This window comes from Tubulanus polymorphus, chromosome 10, assembly GCF_964204645.1.
Source record: "Tubulanus polymorphus chromosome 10, tnTubPoly1.2, whole genome shotgun sequence".
NCBI lineage: Eukaryota > Metazoa > Nemertea > Palaeonemertea > Tubulaniformes > Tubulanidae > Tubulanus > Tubulanus polymorphus.
The window spans coordinates 8811579-8832435 of NC_134034.1; the positions used below are offsets into that span (position 1 = coordinate 8811579).

At 37.5% G+C, this 20857-nt stretch overlaps 1 long non-coding RNA gene across 1 annotated transcript; it reads right to left on the reverse strand.

The window, feature by feature from the left end:
- Positions 1–957: 957 nt before the first annotated feature.
- On the reverse strand, positions 958–1456 carry LOC141911656 (uncharacterized). The gene is made up of 4 exons (XR_012620065.1): positions 1441–1456; positions 1298–1342; positions 1172–1206; positions 958–1077 (listed from the first exon to the last, which is right to left on the reverse strand). It is a non-coding gene; the product is annotated as an uncharacterized LOC141911656 (long non-coding RNA).
- Positions 1457–20857: the final 19401 nt, after the last annotated feature.

Below are 20857 nucleotides of genomic sequence, written 5' to 3' on the forward strand. Positions count from 1 at the left end.
CGATCGGTCCGGTGCCCTGTCCGACAGTGGGTATCCCTGTGGGAAAACCCGTTTACTATTCAAAGTAAAAGGTCGTCATTAGTTCCAAGACGAGTTTGTCGATGACGTCATTGGTAAATAATAACATAACCACGTGCGTGAGGAACAGACTTAAATACAAAGACTTTATTCAACCAATTCTGTGCGCCGAATTGTATGATCATAAACAAATTGCCGCAATCTTTTCCTTCGTTATCATCTTTCGATGATTCTTTGTTCAACATTATTCAAAAACGAATAACCACTAGTTTGTAAATAAACAAAATGAATTATTTACTTGTGTAGAAGTAGTAATGTTCATTTTCTTGCAAGACTTATAATGATAAAATCAAATAACTCTTGCTAGTAGACTATTGATGTGTTTTTAGATACCCATTCAACAATAGCCGGAATCATAGAATAGTTCAAAGTTCTTCAATTCGTCTATATGTGATATGATATGTGAAACTGGGTCTACTGAAAATTCGAAACCCTGTCCTATTTCAGTAGTATGAACTAACTGATAGCTTATCATTAGAGATTTCAGAAAAAAAACAACATAAAACACGAAACAAAACATTCTTTATTTTTCTTCTCGATTAAGCCTTCTCAGTAGAGTTCGATTCAGACCGACATGTCTTTTGCAATCCTTCACAGTAAAGAATGGATTAAAAAACGATGTTTTAGATCAACTGCCAGTCCTTTCTAGTCCTGATCAGACTTTTTATCAGGTATTTACTATCAAGCCCGACTGAGCTAGGCCACCGTCTGATGCTCTCTCTCAAGTCAAGTTGAAATAGACATTTCCAACTCCTCTAACAGATAAGAGCGCGTACCAGGACGCACGTGGTTATGTTATTATTTATATATGACGTCATCGACAAACTCGTCTTGGAACTAATGACGACCAAAGTAAAAATGAAGAAATTCTGCGTTTTTGGAAAATTCCGCGATTCCGTCTTTCCGCGATATGACAACTGTCATCGCTGATCACCAGTCTTCGTTTCAGCTTGAATTCGTTCAGAATTTTCGTTATAGTGAAGTATTGCTATACAGATCCTAATGGAATTTGAAATGAAGATAGAATGATAATGTACCAGGTAGAACAATGATGTGATTTTCTAAATTCATGCTTTTTCATGTATTTACATACCGACTGAGCATTCCGACGTAAGAGAAATGTATCATCTTAGGGGCAAAATGATTTAAAATATTATGAAAGCAATCGATACTGCTGGTTTGTCCGTAGCTAGACATATTGGATATCTGATTTACTGACCGTGTGTTTGTTGCAAGATTCTCAAATTCAGATGCAACATTGGATCTTAAAAAATTGAAAGATCAATAAATCAAAACGAAAACAATTATTTACACTTAATTATCTACCCGGGTAGCTATTAAATAGAGAATAGAAAAATATACCTGGATTTAACCATTTCTTTTTTTAGAATATGATGCGTGGAGACAGTTCTCATGATTATTTTGAACATGCTGTATGCATGTCAGCCATTTCTGTTTTATTGTCTCGTGGTCTACTGATTCCGAGGATTGGGCACACCAGTACAAATGGACTTTGATATTGGGTATCCACTGTTTGATAACCTCCATGTCTTTTTGCTTTCCTAGGCGTTCGAGTTTTCTTGTGACCGCTTGACATATAAAATGATAAACAAAATGTAGATCTTTGTGAACAAGCCTTAAAAACCCATTTACAAAATTGTGTAACTTGTGCACCTTTGACACAATGCCAAGTATCATAGTAATGTGGAATTTTCCAAGTGTTGTGTGCCCATTTTCTTACGGACAAATGCATATCAGTTACGAGAGCTGTGATTTTGAATTTCTTCAGTTTTTCTGCGCATCTTTTTAATTCTTCTAGTTCCATCGCATTTGATGATGTCAGTTCATTTGACTGAATTATATATTAAAAAAAACAAAATACCTAAAAAACGAATCCACATTCATAAACCCTGAATAACTGCAAGGCATACTTACTTGGACTAACTCAGAAGTTATTATTTTATTGCTCTCCAGATTCATTATCGAGTATGAACAGTACTTTGCCGAGTGGCCAGGTGAGTCACAGCGTCCATCTCCTCCTATCAACAGTGGAGATGATTTGAGACTATCAAGCATAGACTCACGTTTCCTTTCCCAAACTTGTCGTATAGCGGCATTGGATGTATTTCGAATGAAAAATAAACTACATCTAAATCCTGAGTGACTCTATACTTTTCTATGATTGACCCTTATCTCCAATATTGCAATATGATTTGGGGTACAAATTCTGGAACTATTTTGAACCCACTTTTACTATTACAGAAGAGAGCTGTAAGATTAATTTCTCATTCAAATTACCTAGCACATACAGATCCCATATTCAAACGTTTAAAAATCTTGAAACTCCGCGATATTAATGACTTACAATTAGCTGTTTTCGTTTATAAATTTGCCAATTCCTTACTGCCTGCATCTTTCAACGGTTATTGGAGATCAAAATTCCAAATACACCGACGTAATACTAGGAAAAAGTTCGATTTAGAAATTGATAGATTCAAAACCCAAAAACGAAAATTTTCGGTCAAATTGTCTGCACCAATCCTCTGGAATAAGCTACCAAATTCGCTTAAAGAAAAACCTAGTATTAATTCGTTTCGTCTTAGCTATAAAAAAACTGAAGTTTTCCTTATAAAGCTATTTTGTGAGCTGTTCAGATGCTCCAATTATTCCTAATTCATCTATTTCTGTGTGGTGTGTTATTATGAACATGTGATCGAGTGTGTGAGGGGTGTGTGTGTTTCCGCGTGCATGTGTACGTCTGAGTGTGGTATGAATGTAAGGGGCCTTGCATACATAAGCATTCTTTTGCTTCTCCAAGACCCTGCCCTTTTATTACAACATGAATATCATCATGGACGTATAGACTAGACCTTAACACTAGTCTATGCGCCCATGATGACACTTATATATAACAGTACCCTTGTATTCTTTTATATAACTTTGTATGTGTAATCGTGTTGTAATTCGAGGGAAAATAAAAGTTATTATTATTATGGTTATACACTGTTCGCGTTGAAAGGCACTGCATTTTTATGAAGCTGGATTAACAATGAATGTTTGAAATTATATATTGAAATGTATTTTTAAACAGTCGATGAAAATTAAGGCACAATTTGATGACAAGCATTGGTTTCAACTTACTTAAACAACCTGATCACCTTTGCTGTTAGGCTTCCTGTAAGTAGTATTCCAACACTCAATAATATACTGGTAATGGGAATACCCTTGATGGATGGCTAACTCTTCCATGTGGTCCTGTGGTGGTAACACAGCTTACACTGGGTTCTAACTGTCAGACTGGTAGAAGACACACTCTTCGAGACAAAATAGTAATAGTAATAGTTAGGTCTCCATTTGAGAGTTTGGATCGCTGAAAAAAAAATTTTACATAATAATGATTAAATTTAATTCAATTTCTATAATCAACAAATGAAATATGAAATTAAAAGTATATTTTTAAATAATACTGATCAAATCTAATTCAATTTCTATAATCAACAAATGAAATATGAAATTAAAAGTACGTAGGCAACTGTTTTATTCATGATTTCGAATGGATGTAATTACCTTTACTAGATGTGTTAGGTTCAGTTTGAACAGCTACAGTTTCCCACATTTTATCAAGATCGCAATCACCATCAATTTCGAAGTCAATACTTTGAGGCTCTGGTTCAGCTACACTTGGCTGAGTCGCATCATTGACCATCGCTAGCCTCCGTATTTTTTCAAAAGCTGAACGTCCTTTCTGCATCTTCGGACTCAAAAAATCTGCTTTCTCAGGCGAATCAACAGAATTCGACACAACAGAATCATTGAGATGTAAAGTTGGTACAGAATCTTTCTTTAATCGAAGACTGAAGTGAAAAATGCATCATAATAGTCAGTTGTTTCCAAACTAATTACAAGTCGCCTGATTTTACACGACACACTTAGGCCCAGGTCACTCGAAAGTGAATTGAATACGATTTGTTTCAAAAGCTAGAATCAAGGTATCAGTTTATTTTATGGGATTGTTGTTTTTAATATACAAACCTATTAGCAAAACCAGCATTGTACTCCATGTAATTGTCGAAGGTCTCCATTGTGGAATGTTTTCTACAGTAACAGAGCACACTTGATGACGAAGGCTTCCATCACAGGGGCTTGTAAACTGGCTTGGATTTTACTTCCGGGTTGTTGATAATCTCGCGAGAATGGCGCTAAATTTAAACTGCAAATCAATTCAAAATATCACAGAAATACCTCTTGTTGATGTTGTTTATTTATCCACTATAGAGTTTCGATAAACAATTGGCTGTTAAGGATCAGTATCAGCGGGCGCGACGCCTTACTATATTAAAATAACAAGGGATGAAACGGCTTCGCTTTTGCCTGTGACCGTATTGATGCGGCGGAAACCACTGCGCATGCGCGGCAACTTTCCGAGCGCTAGTGAGCTGTCAATCAAACTACACATTATAGAAGAATCAATTGAACTTGAACTGATCTTAACCTTTCGGAAAGTTGCCGCGCATGCGCAGTGGTTTCCGCCGCATCAATACGGTCATAGGCAAAAGCGAAGCCGTTTCATCCCTTGTTATTTTAATATAGTAAGGCGTCGCGCCCACTGATACTGATCCTTAACAGCCAATTGTTTATCGAAACTCTATAGTGGATAAATAAACAACATCAACAAGAGGTATTTCTGTGATATTTTGAATTGATTTGCAGTTTAAATTTAGCGCCATTCTCGCGAGATTATCAACAACCCGGAAGTAAAATCCAAGCCAGTTTACAAGCCCCTGTGCTTCCATTGGTGGTATTGCCATTGTGCTCGCTTTGTACTCACAAAAGCAGTCCATACTCTAGCAATATTTGGATCACGCGGCCATTTGAATAACAAGGAATCTTAAGTGTACTACAATTGTAGTACACACAACGCCGTGGCATAGTTCAAAATCGTTTTAAAATCTTTTTATAACCACTTTATCTCCTGTTGTTATCGCTATCTGAACGAGGCTGATAATACTTCCGGGTTCTCCACATCTCGCGCTGACGTCACCACAGGGGATTACCTGAGATTGCTGAGCATCGCGACTACGTATATTTTGGTTTGCCGTAGCGATAAAAAACCTCTTAGAAGTATTCGAAATGAAAACAAATGTACCTAAGGTCATTAGATTATCATTTATTACATCTTAATGGATTGATTCAAGGGGAAAAAACAAAATTGTTCAGTAGTCCTTTAAACAGAGCGCAAACGATCACGATGATAGTGTTTCATGAGACCCGCAAATAACGTCAAGTTATTGATTTTTTATTTAATATGAATACATTTCGCTCCGAACCTAAGAATTATCTTGATCTTTTAACATACGTGATTGATAGAAATAACAAACGTTAGCTGCGAGTCTCGTTATGCTGGAGTCCATTATGAGTTTTCCGGTTTGCCCGGCTACCCGTACTGGCGGGGTAGTCTAGAGAGGCTAATGAAAACTCCGGTTTGCTGAACCACCCCTCTTTGCGGGGATGCGGTATGATGTTTGATGTGACAGTTTCAAGTGGTTAATGGCTGTTTCAAGTGCTTACAACGATGCTTATTACTTCGTGGTACATGGTGGTTTAAAAAAAGATTTCATAATAATACGCTCACCGCGTGGGCTTCGTAGTAAGACCACTGCCTGTGGCCTTCCCAAATTTTAATTGTCCTGTCCGATTTAGGTTTCATCCAATTGAGAGACTGCCTTTTCCAGTTAGGGCATTTTTGGATCACGTCACTCCAGGAAATGACTTAACGCTTTTGGGCCCCTTCGTCGGTTCCACATGTTTCATTTGAGCTATAGACCACAATGGTGACACCATGATGGTCAGTAACTGACCAATTGAGATATCCCCGAGTCTGACCACTTGGCTTCGAATTTCGGAAATTTATCATGTAATGTTTGTTTTCAAACCTCTAAGGAATCATCATTGCAAATTCATCACTGACCATCACTGACCACCAATGACCAATTCAAACTTCTCGAATATGAAAACGTTATACCGCGTTATGGTGTCAAACTAGAAAGGATTCGCCATTGAAAATTCATAAATTGACCATCACTGACCACCACTGACCAATTGAAACTTCTTGAAAGAACGATATACCGGTACCGCTTTTGGTGTGAAACTAGAAAGGATTCGCCATTAAAATTCATAAATTGACCATCACTGACCACCAGCGAAACTTCTCAAATATCGTGCTCGAATTCGAAAGTGCTTGTCGTCGTATTGCTATTTCTAGAAACCAGCAGAAAGTTTTGCTACTGTTTTTGAATGGCGTTGACATGATGGAAATTTATTACCCATAAATGGGTTACACATCTGGATCACAGCACCTCACTTGCCGCAGTGCGTTATTTTCACTGCATAGTAATGCTAATACATAAACTTTTTTACTACTTGACTCGAATCATCTGAACAGTACTGCGTTTGAAAACTCAACGAATAGAAAATATTTGCGGGATGCGCCTACAAATAAGTTATAATAAGATTAATTAATCGATGCATGAAAAACAATTAAATCACAAGGTGACTAACACCCGTCTTTCAACCAATCTGCGCGATACCAATTAATTAAATCATTAAACGCATTGGGTTCCTAATATTTGAAATCATGTGATACAATAGTTGTTATTTAGACTTGGCCACTTTCATTTCAGAAAACCGCGTACTAGACCAGTGGTCACCGAGGCATTAACCATTCCTTCAAGTTTTGAAAATTCGATGGTAACGCGGATTCTTCGCCTCTAAAAACTGTTTCGTTAATAGTTGTCTTTATATTAAAAGTGTTCATAGGAATTGAAATTTGGAGCGATATCAGTCACAGCTGTAACCCTTTTTCATTGTCAGTTCTTTTTTGGAATTCAAGTAGATTAGTGAAAATATCAATGATGAAGTTCACTTATTATATCAAGTACCGTTTTTACTGTCGCATGCGAGTCGAAACAAAAAGATCTATCCAACTGCATATGTTCGGGTATAACCTGTGATATCCTTCAGTATGTTATGAATATCTTTAAAAATTTGTGTTCTAGTATAATACCCGAAGGTTTAACTATCGGACACATAAAAGATTCGCCATAATCAAAGTTTTTAAGAAAATCTTTCTTCGAGAAAGAAAGATCTTTAAGAGAACGATTGGCGTCAAACTAATCCATAATGGACTGTTGTGAATTTATTGAATAATCCACCTGAGAAATTTTGAGATTTCGAAGCGAAATAAAAGCGAATAAATCAAAAATGCATAAATAACTTGACGTTATTTGCGGGTCTCATGAAACACTTTCGTGCGCTCTTTTTAAATCTAAAATAGCATAAATACATGCGTGTTTCGTTATAAACAAGGTTAAATTCCAAGCGCACATGAAATATGGAGCCTGTATCTCACACGATATACACATCTTGAATTTTCTCAAACTACCTAGGCCCTTTCCAAATGGGAATTGTTCAGTTTTTTAACGGCCGACATTCAGAGGCACCTAAAAAACCGGTTGTATAGCACTTGAAATTTTCAGTGTGGCGCTAGCTAGCGCGTGAGGCGGTGTTTTATTTCAGGAAATGAATTGTGGAAACAGCCAATCAAATCCACGGATATCCACAATTCATTTCCTGAAATTTCCTGAAATTGACCAATCGCTGTGCTTGTTAGCGGTGACGTAATTTCGGGATATACCGATGAAGAGCGCCATATTTGGTTTTCCGATCGTAAACACACAGCGCAGTTACCAGGTTACAGTCACAGAAAGCAGACTAATTCGTTCCAGATCATCTGATTAAATTACCCGATTATCACGTAAGTGTATGAATTCAGTACTTCCAACATCCGAGGTTTCATACCCGATTAAATCTTTTATCGCAAATGCTTGATTATGCCAATTTTTTGGCGAAAAACTTCTTACTTTTCACTCGCAAATTCAATCAACTTCAATTTATTACAATTATTTTGGGTTAGCCTATCATTCATCATCAAAATGTGAATCGTGAACACTAGAAAAGCGAGTGAGTAGAAGTTTTCACTAGAAGGCATTACAGATTGTTTCATTTTTCCATTCCGTGATATTTTGTCATTTCTGTTACTGGCCCTAAGTCCTTGTTTTATTTAGGCCTACTTTCGTGCGTGGAATAGGTCGATTATCAGCCCAAAAATGGAACAGCCCTTCCTAGCAAATCATTCAGTATTTCCAGCGTCGTAACTGCGTATTAGCCTATGGGTCCGTAAATTCCTTGATGCGCTATGAATTCAAAAAATCTAGAATCCAGGCCAGGGGTAAAATCTAAAATTCTGACTAAGCATTCCCCTTAAAATTCCTATCATCCCCCCTTGAATTATATAAATTAAAAATCTTCAATTGTCTAAATCTTTTTTCAACTCAATTTGTGAATGCGACCCTCCCTGTACTTATGCATATAGGCCATTGACCAGAAATCTCTCCCTACAACTTGCAATTAACTTGAAACAACAGTCACAATGATACAACAGCCATTGGCTGTCTCTATTATTGTTTTGTGTATTCTGTGAAAGGTCAATATAAGTGGGAGTTTATTATATCCCTTTATTATGACAGGCATTGTGCTCACAAAGACTTGGTTATCAAAACATAGGCCAATGTGGTTATCAATTCAAATGTTTTGATTTCCAATGACAATAAAGCCCTAGCTTGCTAATTTCTCAATAACTTAGTTGATGTAATTACTTTCATATGTAAGATGAAAATTGAAATTATGTTAAACTAGACCCTTAAAATTTGTTCGATGTTTAATTGATGTTTCTCTTTTTGTTCTAGCATGGAACCAATTTTCCGTCGCCTAAAAAATCGTACGATCGACACGTTTGACACCGATGCCGCCAAGAACCATAAAAGCACTAGTGGTTGGGCAACTCAGGACCCTGCGGAGAAAGTTTTGGCGGATGCGATGCGCCGGGTTGCCCAGGCCGGAGGAGATCAGTCAAACCCGAAACATTTGTTAGGCCAGTATACACTTCAGTTTGGTAAGTTTAGGGGTAAGAGATTTCAGTGGATACTCTCTAATGCTCTTGGCTTCGCAGTAAACCTCTACGTCATGGATGAATGTGAGAAGCGAAAACCACATCCCAAGATAGACCACAAGAACCATGCCGACAACAAGAAAGCCCTCTTCAAATACATGAGGCTGTTTCCCGAAGCCAAGGAAGCGATTGAGAGGAGGAGAGCTGTCCATCAAGAGCGTGTGAAACCTACGATTTCAAGTAAGTCAAGTTTTCAATATACAGTCGGATCGTTTGATATCAGAGTTGTTTTGTGCTTGTACTATTTATGAAAATTTTTTTATTTTCACAGAAGCTCGTCAGACTCAACCAGCTGGGAGCCAACCAACTGTGACAACTAGGAGGAGTCGCCCATTTGCTACAACCAGGAGCCAACAAACTGCGACAACTAGGAGTCAACCCAGCTCATCGACTACAACTGAGAACGTCTCGATGCCGTCTGTTCTGTGGTGGTCGGTCGTCACCGTCGCCGCACAATTTGGAGTCGTTCCTATAGACAAATGTTATGATCAATCGTATCGTTAAGCGCACTGAAAGGGTTCATATATTACTTTGAAGATGATCAAGTAAAAAAGAGAGAAAGAGGGCTTTTGGTGGCCAAGCAAAAAACATTTTGAGGTTAATTGCGAGTCAGTAACTCATAAACTAGTTTCCTTAGTTAAAAGCGATTTTTCGGAGATTAATTCCGATTTTGTAACCCGGAATAGACAAAATCACATGATGATGATGATCTACTGACAAGTGTCATCACTCTTGAAGCGCAGTTATCTGGTAATATATCTTAATTCTAATGATATTTTTATTGTAGATTCAATTGATACATCATGAGATAAACATCCTACAAATTTTTGCAGTGTTTTGGACGGATTGTAAAGATTCCATCCAAGTTAACCGCAGTCCTCCCTTTCGGCCATCCACTCCTAGTAATTGTAGCCATATTGTAACATTTAATCATTTATTTCTCAAAATTTACAGTTTATATCTGGATAAGTTGGTAAGATTAATGTTGTGTAGGGTTCCTAGAATATGCTTTTATAAATGTGTAGCTATTGTAAAATGGTATTTTCTTCCTATCTATTTTAATGTAACTATTTCTTTATAAAAACTGGGTAATCATGCTTTATATGTATGCAGTACTGTCTCTTTATTACATAATCCATCTTTATGATATTGGTATATAGTTGCTATAATGGACATTATGAATATGATAACACGCACACTCTCTCTGTCTCTCTCTGTCACTTGCAAAATGCAACACTTCTATCCTCTCCTGCTTAATAGGCCTAACTTATTTTTTACAGTGATTTCTCTTTTGTAATCTCATTTTTCCAGTGAGTCACTCTTATTCCTCATTTATAGGCATTTAGATGGTAACATTACAGTGATGCGGTTTTCTTTTGTTCCTTTTGTCTATCATTCTGTTTTTGTTTAATATTTCAGTGAAATTGTACCGGACTTTATGACGGTTCCTGAACTTCGCTTACAAAGCTGAAACACTGAAAAGCTGAAACGCTGAAATAAAAACGCTGAAATTTCAGGGAATTTCCGAAAAACGCCGAAATTTCAGGGAATTCCCGAAAAACGCTGAAATCGTGCTAGGTACCGACAATACACGTTTTGAAATTTTTTCCGGGCCGGTGTCCGCTGACGAGTCCTGAACAGTGTTTTATGCTCTACCTTCGGTTACAGAGACATGCCTTAAGGTCGTCGTCATGATCGACTTGATCGATTGCAGATTGCGTGGATTGTTAGATGTGTTTTTTGCCATAGTTTTATGTGCATATACCGGTACGATCTAACAATGAAGTTATCACTTCATTTGAATAAATTCTTAATCACAGTAATATTAATTCACAATATTTTTTCTTATGTTTGGTGATTTCTTGCAACTTATCATTGCCAAGTCTCATACAAGTAGTAGCTGAATGAAAGTACAGTTAGGCTGAACCTGATAACCCAAATTAAGTGCTAGCATGGAACTAATGATTATTTTGATTCTATTTTCGGTGTCATTGAAATTCGTTAAGAAAGGTTCAACCGTCATAGTATACTGTACTTAGCATTGCTACAATTGGGTGCCATATTTCTACAATTTCTACAAGGAGGAAGGAATCTTTAAGTGTCTTTGTTCCCGGGTAGGGTACGGGGTAAAACCTGGTTCACTTTCTCTTTCGACTTGCCGGAGACTACTATCTGCAATGTATTGCATGCTTTGATGTGTCTGGCCTATAGGAGTCGAACGATATTTTTTCCCCATACACAGGCTTGGCTTTAGTGTAGATGAAGGCTAGGCACTGCACATTGTGGATTGACTGGAACTCTTAACTCACAAAATTAAACGAGTCAACAAGAAAGATCCAATAATTGGACATTTGTCTAACTATATTATTTAACAGCTTGAAATAAAACATAACACATTCTGCAAGAGTATACAAAGGAAATCAGTTCTTACATTATATCAGAATCAATAGTTCGCTTAACTCTGGCTAGAATTCTGGTTCCATTGCTTCATATTCTAATGAAATCCACTAGTATACCTTAGAATATCGCTTAGCTTAAGACTAAAAATTTGGTACCAGGAAACAGGGAAGAAAAGTGGGTGTACTGTACATCCGCAATTGACTTATTTCTCTCAGGTTGAATCAAGTTATTATTGAAATAGCATTCGAATAGCCATTTTATTTTTAAAAATTGTGTCGTTCAGCTATCCTGCTGCAAATTTCGCAGTTGAAGTTTACTGGTGCCATCTGATTTCTCAGTATCTCAAAACATTTGCACATTCTAAGCCTGAATCTAAAAATAGAAAAAGGTGCATTTTAGTCGGATATAAAAGAATAGTGGCTAATGCACCCTGGACTATATAGCCTATGGGGTGGGCCTAGTTTGAAAGCACTGAGGTCCGAGAGAACAGCACTTAGTAAATAAATACTGAAATTAAACTTACAAAACACCCAGTACTTGAGATGATGTACTTGACAAGAAATGTCACCAGCTAAGCAAATCAACTTTGTCTATGACTCCTCCTTTTATAGATTCAGTAGTAGTCTAAAAATAAGAATCGGTACATTTTTCTAACAGTTGGTATGTCATTTCTTCAAAAAAACTAATTATTATCACGCCACAGCAAATAAATTATTCACAGTTGTTGAATGGTTAGCCCGATTTAGATTAATTGGTTGACGCTAATCAGTATGACCCATACGTAGGGGCCTACTGCATGCCATTGGCGTCAATCCATTCCATTCCATTCCACAGTGAATTAAAAAGAAATTTAGTTAGATCCCTTTTGTCCAAAAGCTGCATCATTTATATAACTAGCTGTCAAATTTAATGTACCTCCTTCAGAGAATACCATAGTGACATAGTCCGTCGCCCATCAACGTGTTGACAAAAGAAAAGTTGCTGCATGTTTTATACATGAACGTTCAAATAAGATATTTTGCGTCTTGCAGGGAATATTGAGCATAGTGTTAAAGTTGGCTTGCACGGTTTGTGAATGGGTTTTCCTCATTATGCTGCCTGTATGCATTAAAAATCCGGATTTCAAGCGAATTAATTTGTCCAACAAGTGGCCCTCTAGAAGTATACTCCACACATACTGTCCATGCATGTCTCTGTAACCGAAGGTAGAGACTAAAACACGGTTCAGGACTCGGCAGCGGACACCGGCCCGGAAAATATTTCAAAACGTGTATTGTTGGTACCTAGCACGATTTCAGCGTTTTTTGGGAATTCCCTGAAATTTCGGCGTTTTTCGGAAATTCCCTGAAATTTCAGCGTTTTTATTTCAGCGTTTCAGCGTTTCAGTGATTCAGCTTTTTCAGCGAAGTTCAGGAACCGGACTTTATGATGATTTAAAATTCTTATGCTATAAACCTCAATCATGAATGAGATAGTAAATTCATATTCTATTTTTCTCTATCTAGCCTCTCAGACAACACGGACTACAGCGACTACGACTACACCGACCACGACTACTACTACTACTACACCGACCACGACTACTACTACTACTACTACTACTACACCGACTACGACAACCGCGATCGATAACGACCACCGCTTGCTTTTACCAGAATGGCTTAAAGCTCTGTCCGAATAGAACAGAGGTGGATCACCAAAACCCTCTTCATGAAAACCAAGAGTGGGAGGCTGGAGATGGATTTTAGCCGCGTCAATCAGCTGAAGAAGAAGTGAAGCTCGATTTGTGACAGGATTCCAGGACTGGAGATCAACTGTGCGTATAGCGTAGATATGGGTATGTGTGCCTGGTAAAATCTTTCAGAAATTACTCGATTTTGACATTTTCATGCAGCTATCAACCTGCTGTCTGTACAACCCCTCAGTTTGATGTCCGACAGACATTCGATCACCTCACCATTTGGGAAAAATCGTGGTTTGTCCAGACTTAGCCATTCAAAAAGGTGATCGTCTGAAGGGCTAGGCACAGACAACAGATTGACAGCTGCACAAATCTAACTTTGTGACAGTTTATGTGAAAATTTGTGAAAAATCTAAGGACCATGTGAAAGAAATATAAAATTGTATCCAGAATTTTCCTTAGATTGTAACAAGTTTTGAAAAACCCATGATGAATTTCAGGCTTTCTTCATCACACTGGACTGATTGTTTATAATTTATTTAGTTTGATGGTTTATTATTTTATAATTGTTTATTAATAATTGGCAGTTTTAATTTTGAGTTTTATTTTTTAAATTCGAATCTTTTATTTTTTTTATACTAGAATAGGGATTCCAGAAATATTTGGTTGATTTAATGGTAGTTCAACTTTAGGAAATTCACCATAAAATTTGAAATTTGTAGTTCGATTCAGTGGTAGTTTGACTTAAGAAATTTCACTCTAACATTTAGAATTTGTAGTTTAGTAGTAGAACTTATTTTAAACTAGAAGTCCCTCAAAATTGTAATTTTTCAATTCAGTGTATATGTCCAAAATTGTAATTTTTCGATTGAGTGTGTATGTCCATTGTGCTTAGAAGCCTGCCTGTTATGCAAATGACAAACTATGAAATTTTTAATGCTGCCTACTATGTCAAAAACATGGTAGAAGGTTCCAAGCCCTTAAAAAGCAGAGGAGAGATTTTATAGAAAAAGGTATCATTTATTTAGTTGTCAGGTCATTTTTCACTGATAAAATGAGCTGAGAATATGAAGATTGGCAGGATGGAAATAAACTAATTAAAACTCATTAATCTACTCCCAGATTCGAACCACTAACCCCTCAATAGTACGGGATTCCCTTTGCCGAGTGAATGGAAGTTCAAGTACTGTAGTGGTTTGCATCTAGCAGTACCCCTCCGGCATTCAGGAAACGCAACCGAGCCGAGTGAGTCGAAGTTTCTGACCAGGTGAAAGATCTAATGGCTGGTCAACCGCAGACACACCCAAGGACAGGTCCAGTGGAAAAATTGGTACGGATGTGCCCAAAGATCCGCCCAACAATTGCCCAGCTGCAGTTGTGTCAACAGACGATGGTCTATCCGCCAACAATGGGGACAGGTCTAATGGCTGCTCTGTGTCCAATGGACGTTCGGCATCCCCTGTAGGTGAATCAGGTGGCACCGAACAACAGCACGAAAAACTCGAGCTGCCTGAGCAGGTCGAACCAGCCGATGAAGCCCGCGTGATAAGCTGGTCAGTCCCTATCGGGCTACAACGGTTCGAATCCGTACCCGATGAATTCAGAGTGGGGAAAGAGGGTGCTGAGGGCGGACAAGTGCACCGCATCCGGTCGTAAAAGACCGCTAGCGTTGGGCACGTGCAGTATAAACAAGTGTCTTGTAACTCAAAGTCCGTTAGCCGGGAATACGGAGTCCCACTATTGTCCCTAGAAGGTGACCGTGCTGCAGCTATCGATGTCGGAGCTGCGGGTGTCAAGCGCACCGCAACGAGACACCTCTTTCGGGGTGGGGCACCCAAATAACCAGCGCTACGGCGTTTGGTTGTAACCCTTACCGTTATCTTACCTTACCGCCCCGACATAAACAATTGATAATAATATTAATAGAAAGAAAATGTATGATCATCAGTGTTAAGCAATCTAGAATCCCTCAAAGTCACTCAAAGTAGCCGTATACCCGCGACCTGTCGGCTACCAATATGTTGTGATCAGGGATAGCGCACAAACTAAAATCCCCCTGATCCAAGAAAGACGTATCGCTATTGGTTAATCCACCGGGTGGAGGGTTCGAATCCCTCACTGGCTGTCCCACAGCCCCGACGGTGGTGGTACCTTTGGTGCTGGTTGGGTTCGATTCCCACAGCGGCTCCCTTAGGTGAGCCGGTATTTCCCAACTAGACTTGGGAGCTGGGGCAAGTGTATGTGTTTTATAAACCGTAGCCCCGCAGTGATCACGCTTCAACCCAACCGACATATATAACAAAAGTGAAATATTAGAATAGCAAACCAATTATTAATTAAATCTGGTTGTATAATAATTAAATCATTAATCAATAATTAAATACTTAAATGATAATATTAAACCAATTTAAAAATAGTAATAAATAATTAATTAACAATTAAATACTTGAATGATAATATTAAGAAAATTGGCGCCCTCTAGCCAACTCTATTTAGGCTGGGCAAAGAAAATAACCATTCGCGTCTTTATCCCCAAAAATGAAGTCGTTCGGGTTCGCGAAATCCCGAAAAAAGTGTACCCAGAACGGGTCGAACTTGTCTGGCACCTTAACCAGCCGTACTCTGCGTCGGCGTTCCGAGGGGTTCAAATCCCCAAAGGTGACCAGAGCTGGCGCCTCGTGCTGTGTAGCACGTGGGTTTGGTTCCCACAAGGGCTCAGCGGGGGCGACCGAGGTGAGCGGTGGGTTCGTATCCCACAATGGCTCCTGATTGTCTTCAATCAAACGTAATGCCTTTGGTATCGGTGAGTTAGAATCCCACAAAGGCTCCTGATTATCTTCAATCAAACCTAATGCCTTTGGTATCAGTGGGTTAGAATCCCACAAAGGCTCCCGGTGCTCTTCCTGTATTTCGAAAGGCTTAATCGGTGGGTTCGAATCCCACAATGGTTCCCGATACTCATCCGGGATCTGAAATGGTCGTGCACGGGGTGGGTTCGAATCCCACAATGCCTGTGTCGGCCTGTTTACTGGAGTGCGGCGCTTCTTTGAAAAAGCGTTCTTCGCACCACAGTGTGAACAAATAAAAATTCGAACCATTAAAATTAATAAATTACAAATAATAAAAGCTCGACACAATAATTAATCAATATGGTTTCGGCACCAGTGATACACCGGTCACAATCCTCTCTTTAATCGTTATCTATAAAATACTTGTGTAAGGCCCTGGCGAGAGAACGTGTCCGTGCACAAATCCGAATGAATAAATTGAAATACCGGATGATAATATTGAAGATAATATATTTTATTTACTTTGAACCTGAGAATGATTTTCCTAATCCCTATTATATGAATCCCTATCGTTCCGAAGCTTCTCCTGTCCTGCTGTCGACACTCGTCTTACTAAGGTACAGATTCTCCCAATTGACTGCTCTCTCAAGATGCGGGTCCCTTTTATAGAAAGAATCGGCATTCTTAAAATACCGACTCTCCCACTCGACTTTTGGCAAGGAGCAGCAACCTTACTGTCATGACTGTTTTGGTCATATAGAATTTGGCCTTAATGATTCGCTGATCTAAAATTATTTTCAAAACTGATTTGCTAAACTAACTTTTTCCCTCCAACCCTCCTGTCATGACGCGTTGTGATTTACTCACTCCTTGCTAGTCGTTGTTGAGAGAGCAGCTATTGTATGTGAATTACCAACGAGCGCATACAGACAACAGAAACTTCAGACAGCTAGTTTTAACATTTAACATTAATTAATTTTTCTAAAACATTAGCGATTATTAACAATTTGTTCTTAAACAACATCTAGATTACTCAAATTAAATATCTTTTCAAAACTTTGTTTTCTTTTCTTATTACAGTACAAATTCATTGTTTCTTTTTTAATTATTATAATTAACTACGATTTGGAATACATTGTGATTGATTATCAATTCTTAAATTATTTGAAATACTAATTATTTTATCTACAATTTAACTAATTCTATTTTAATACAGGATAAGCAAAACAACCACATCTTCCTAAACTTCCGGTTTTTCCTTTTACGGAAAGTAGCCGGGAATATCATCAAGTATCAGCGTGATCCCTTCACGAGCCTCATTATAAATACACTCCATTGTTCCGACCCAACCAAATATGGTTCCAACTATTTAAAAGTTTTATATAAAGATTTTCTGAATGTTTGCCAGATCTCACAGCAGAAGAACCGAGAAAGAATTGTTGTTTATAGACTGATTTATGGTTTGCGTTGGTAGATGAAAGCATCAAACAAGAACTTTCGTAATTCTTACTACTAGTACGTTCTTGTCTGACGGCTTTAACGTAACCCCTACGCATACGGAAACAACATTAAGAACATTTCTAAATACTACGAAATATTTTCAAATACTACGAAAATCTAGCTGTGGATCAATATAAACTAAAACTGAACTGAATTGAAACTGAGTTCGGTTAGAGTATAAACCTCCTAATTAACTTTCGGAATTATATATAAAAGAGTGAAGAGTGAAACATCAACCCTTATACCGAATACACTTGTATAAATGAGAAAATGCACACTAGGACAATGGCTAATTTGCGACCTTAAAATGAAAGAAAGACTCGAATTTCTTTTATCACACGCGACACGCGAATCTCCTAATTACTCTAATAATGAGAGAAAACTTCAGACGAATTAAATGTATCAGCTTTATAATTGAATGATGATTATGTACGCTTAACTTCAATGATTTGTATCGATCGGTAAATGAAATTTCCATTTAAAGAATGCATTTATCAAATTACGTCCATTGAAAATGAAATTAGCTAAACTCGAGGCATATCACTATTTAGATTTATCGCAGTTGTCTTTTGAAAATTTATAACCAATCTTTATATAGTCCCCTGTAAAATCTAAACTCAATTTCTATATTATACACGTGATTTAATTACGATTTCTCAACTTCGTGTTTATTCTATAATGAGAAGCGCACTGATTAAATCTGATTTCAACAGATTGTCGAAAAAGTTACAGCAATTTACTGTTAGAGAAAGAAAATACTAAATCTATTTAGTTTTCTAAAATTATATGTAAGTGTCATACCATCTCATGCTCTAGGATATTGTGTATCGTAACATTTGAAATTGCTAAATCTACCTGGCTTCATTGGGTACTGTTTTCTAAAAAGAAAAACAAATAACACCCAACGCGCCATTACCTATAATTCTAAAAGTTCAGGTTATAACGTTAAGAATATTCCTCCCTAAGTCAATACTTTGAATATAAAACCAGAAGGTAAAATTCTCTTCGTTGGACTTTTGGAGGAATCGTTTGAATATCGGACCCCTTGGTCGAGTTTTCATCGATTGACATTGGGAGGAATGTTCCTCCCGAAGTCGATACTTTGAATATCAGAACTGAAGGTCAAATTCTCTTCGTTTGACCTTGGGAGGAATATTCCTCCAAAAGTCAATTGTTTGAATATCAGACCCCTTGGTCGAATTTCCATCGATTGACTTTGGGAGGAATATTCCTCCCGCAGTCAATTTTCACAATAGCGGTCCTCTTTATTGGTGATGATCAAATGAACGTGCGGCTCATATTTCTATTGTGTGCCTATCCGGTGTAACGCGCGACACGCTTACATAATCTTATCTGTAAATGTGAAGATCTCGGGGGCATTATGTTCTCTAAAGCCCGACATTATCCCAGATTCGGGACTGTGAATGGGTTAATTTTACGGCTTAGTCGACATGTTTCAACAATTTTTAACTGTTCATTTATGAATATTTGAAGACTTATGAACTAAAAATTACTTAAATTTTTGATACATTTTGAGAAAGTCACAAAACATTTGAGACTGCGTTTATAACCGTTGAACAGAATTTCAGCCAAATTTCTAAAATTCTAAATAACATATTAACTCACCTGCTTCGATTTAGATTATTGCGATATGAGCTCGATCAATGTTCGTTCTCACTATGAATTGATGAACAAAAATGGTATTCATATCGAGTGATTCTGTCTTTCTAAGTAGTTGTATATGTAGGTATTCAAGCCAAAGGCCGTGAGGTAAATTTAAATCTGATCCCGCTTCGCAGGTCCAAATTTCGCTCAACCTCTCTACCATTTCTTGAATACGTAAATGCACATTTGTAAAGCAATACCGACATCATTGTCGGATCAGAGATCGAGAGGTCAAGTCATGCCCGATTTAACAAAATGATGCTCCTATTGCTTATTTCTTCGTAGTTGATATAGAATATCTTGAAAAACTAAAATTTAAATCTAACAAGAAAATTAATTTTAATAGATTATTTGACGCCTGCGAAAAAATGTAGAATTTCTGGGATAAGCTAATGTGGAATTGCAAATTTGATATCGAAGTTTTAAGAAATTTGGGGAATTATGAGATTTGGTGATTGGGTAGATGATCCCGCAGGTTTTCGACTGGTCTAATGAAAAAATAAGAATTGTCAACTTGCGACCGACTTCGATTCACTTTTGCCTCTAAGCTGGTCTGCAACTTCATTGCCTCCATGGTTGAAGAAAGAGCTCTTCTGAAGTCTGCTTCATCATGACTTATCGAGCATATCGTGTAGCCAGCCGGCTCGGTCCCCGGGGCCCGGTTTGGCTGTCACTCGATAGCCTAGACTTGAGTCTGGGTTGAAGTAGACATTGTCATTTAAATAACTTATTCATCTTATTCTGTATGAATTACCACGTGTGTCTTGTATTTTGTATTTTCTTATTTTAAAATTTGTATTAAATTAATAAGGATCAACAATTTAAATGTAATAAGGATCAACAAAGAATTGAATTGCATTGTCACCTAATACACATGCCATCAGTGGACGCGGAGCCGTATATGACAGCTATGCTATTATAAATTGCTAATCTCATGAAACCTGTATACGCCTAATATCGAACATATTTTCCAAAACATTTGAATATGGAAATGATATGTTTACACGTTTTTATATAGACCGCTTGTAGCCGCCCATGAAATTCACGCCGGCCCTATACACAGATCGTAGATGGCTTCGTCATTCCACCAGCATCCCGATGTCAAATCGTGTATACATACGCCATTTAACCGAATAATCCGATTTACTTATCATTTCTACATATGCCTGCTGCTCCTGATATAATCATACATCCTTTATTATTACAATACATCTTCTCATGATATTCAATGCAATATAACATTTCGACATTCAAATAGAGGTCATTATATAATCACAGGAAGCCATTCTACATCTTTGTCAATAATATTTTGCAAAATATCTTGTGTGTGTACACATAGACCTGTGACGTTTTGCACATCGATTTACGGTTGTCGTTTGTAAAATGACGCTGAATGGTTTACATTGTTTAGGTTTCATAATGGTAACGTTTTATAAGGCCTCAAAAACTTGCCATATTGTCCAAAACATATAACCGTAGATGATAATTATGTAAGCAATTATGAGAAGAAAATAAAAGCAAAAGATCATTCACTGTAGTTGGAGAAACAAATTTAATACCAATTCAACTAGACATAATTATTATCATCAATATACACGCAAAAGAGTATTAATCGATTATTTGAAGTAGCAAATGTCAATATTCCTAGACGTGTACACATTTTCAAAAAGCACATAT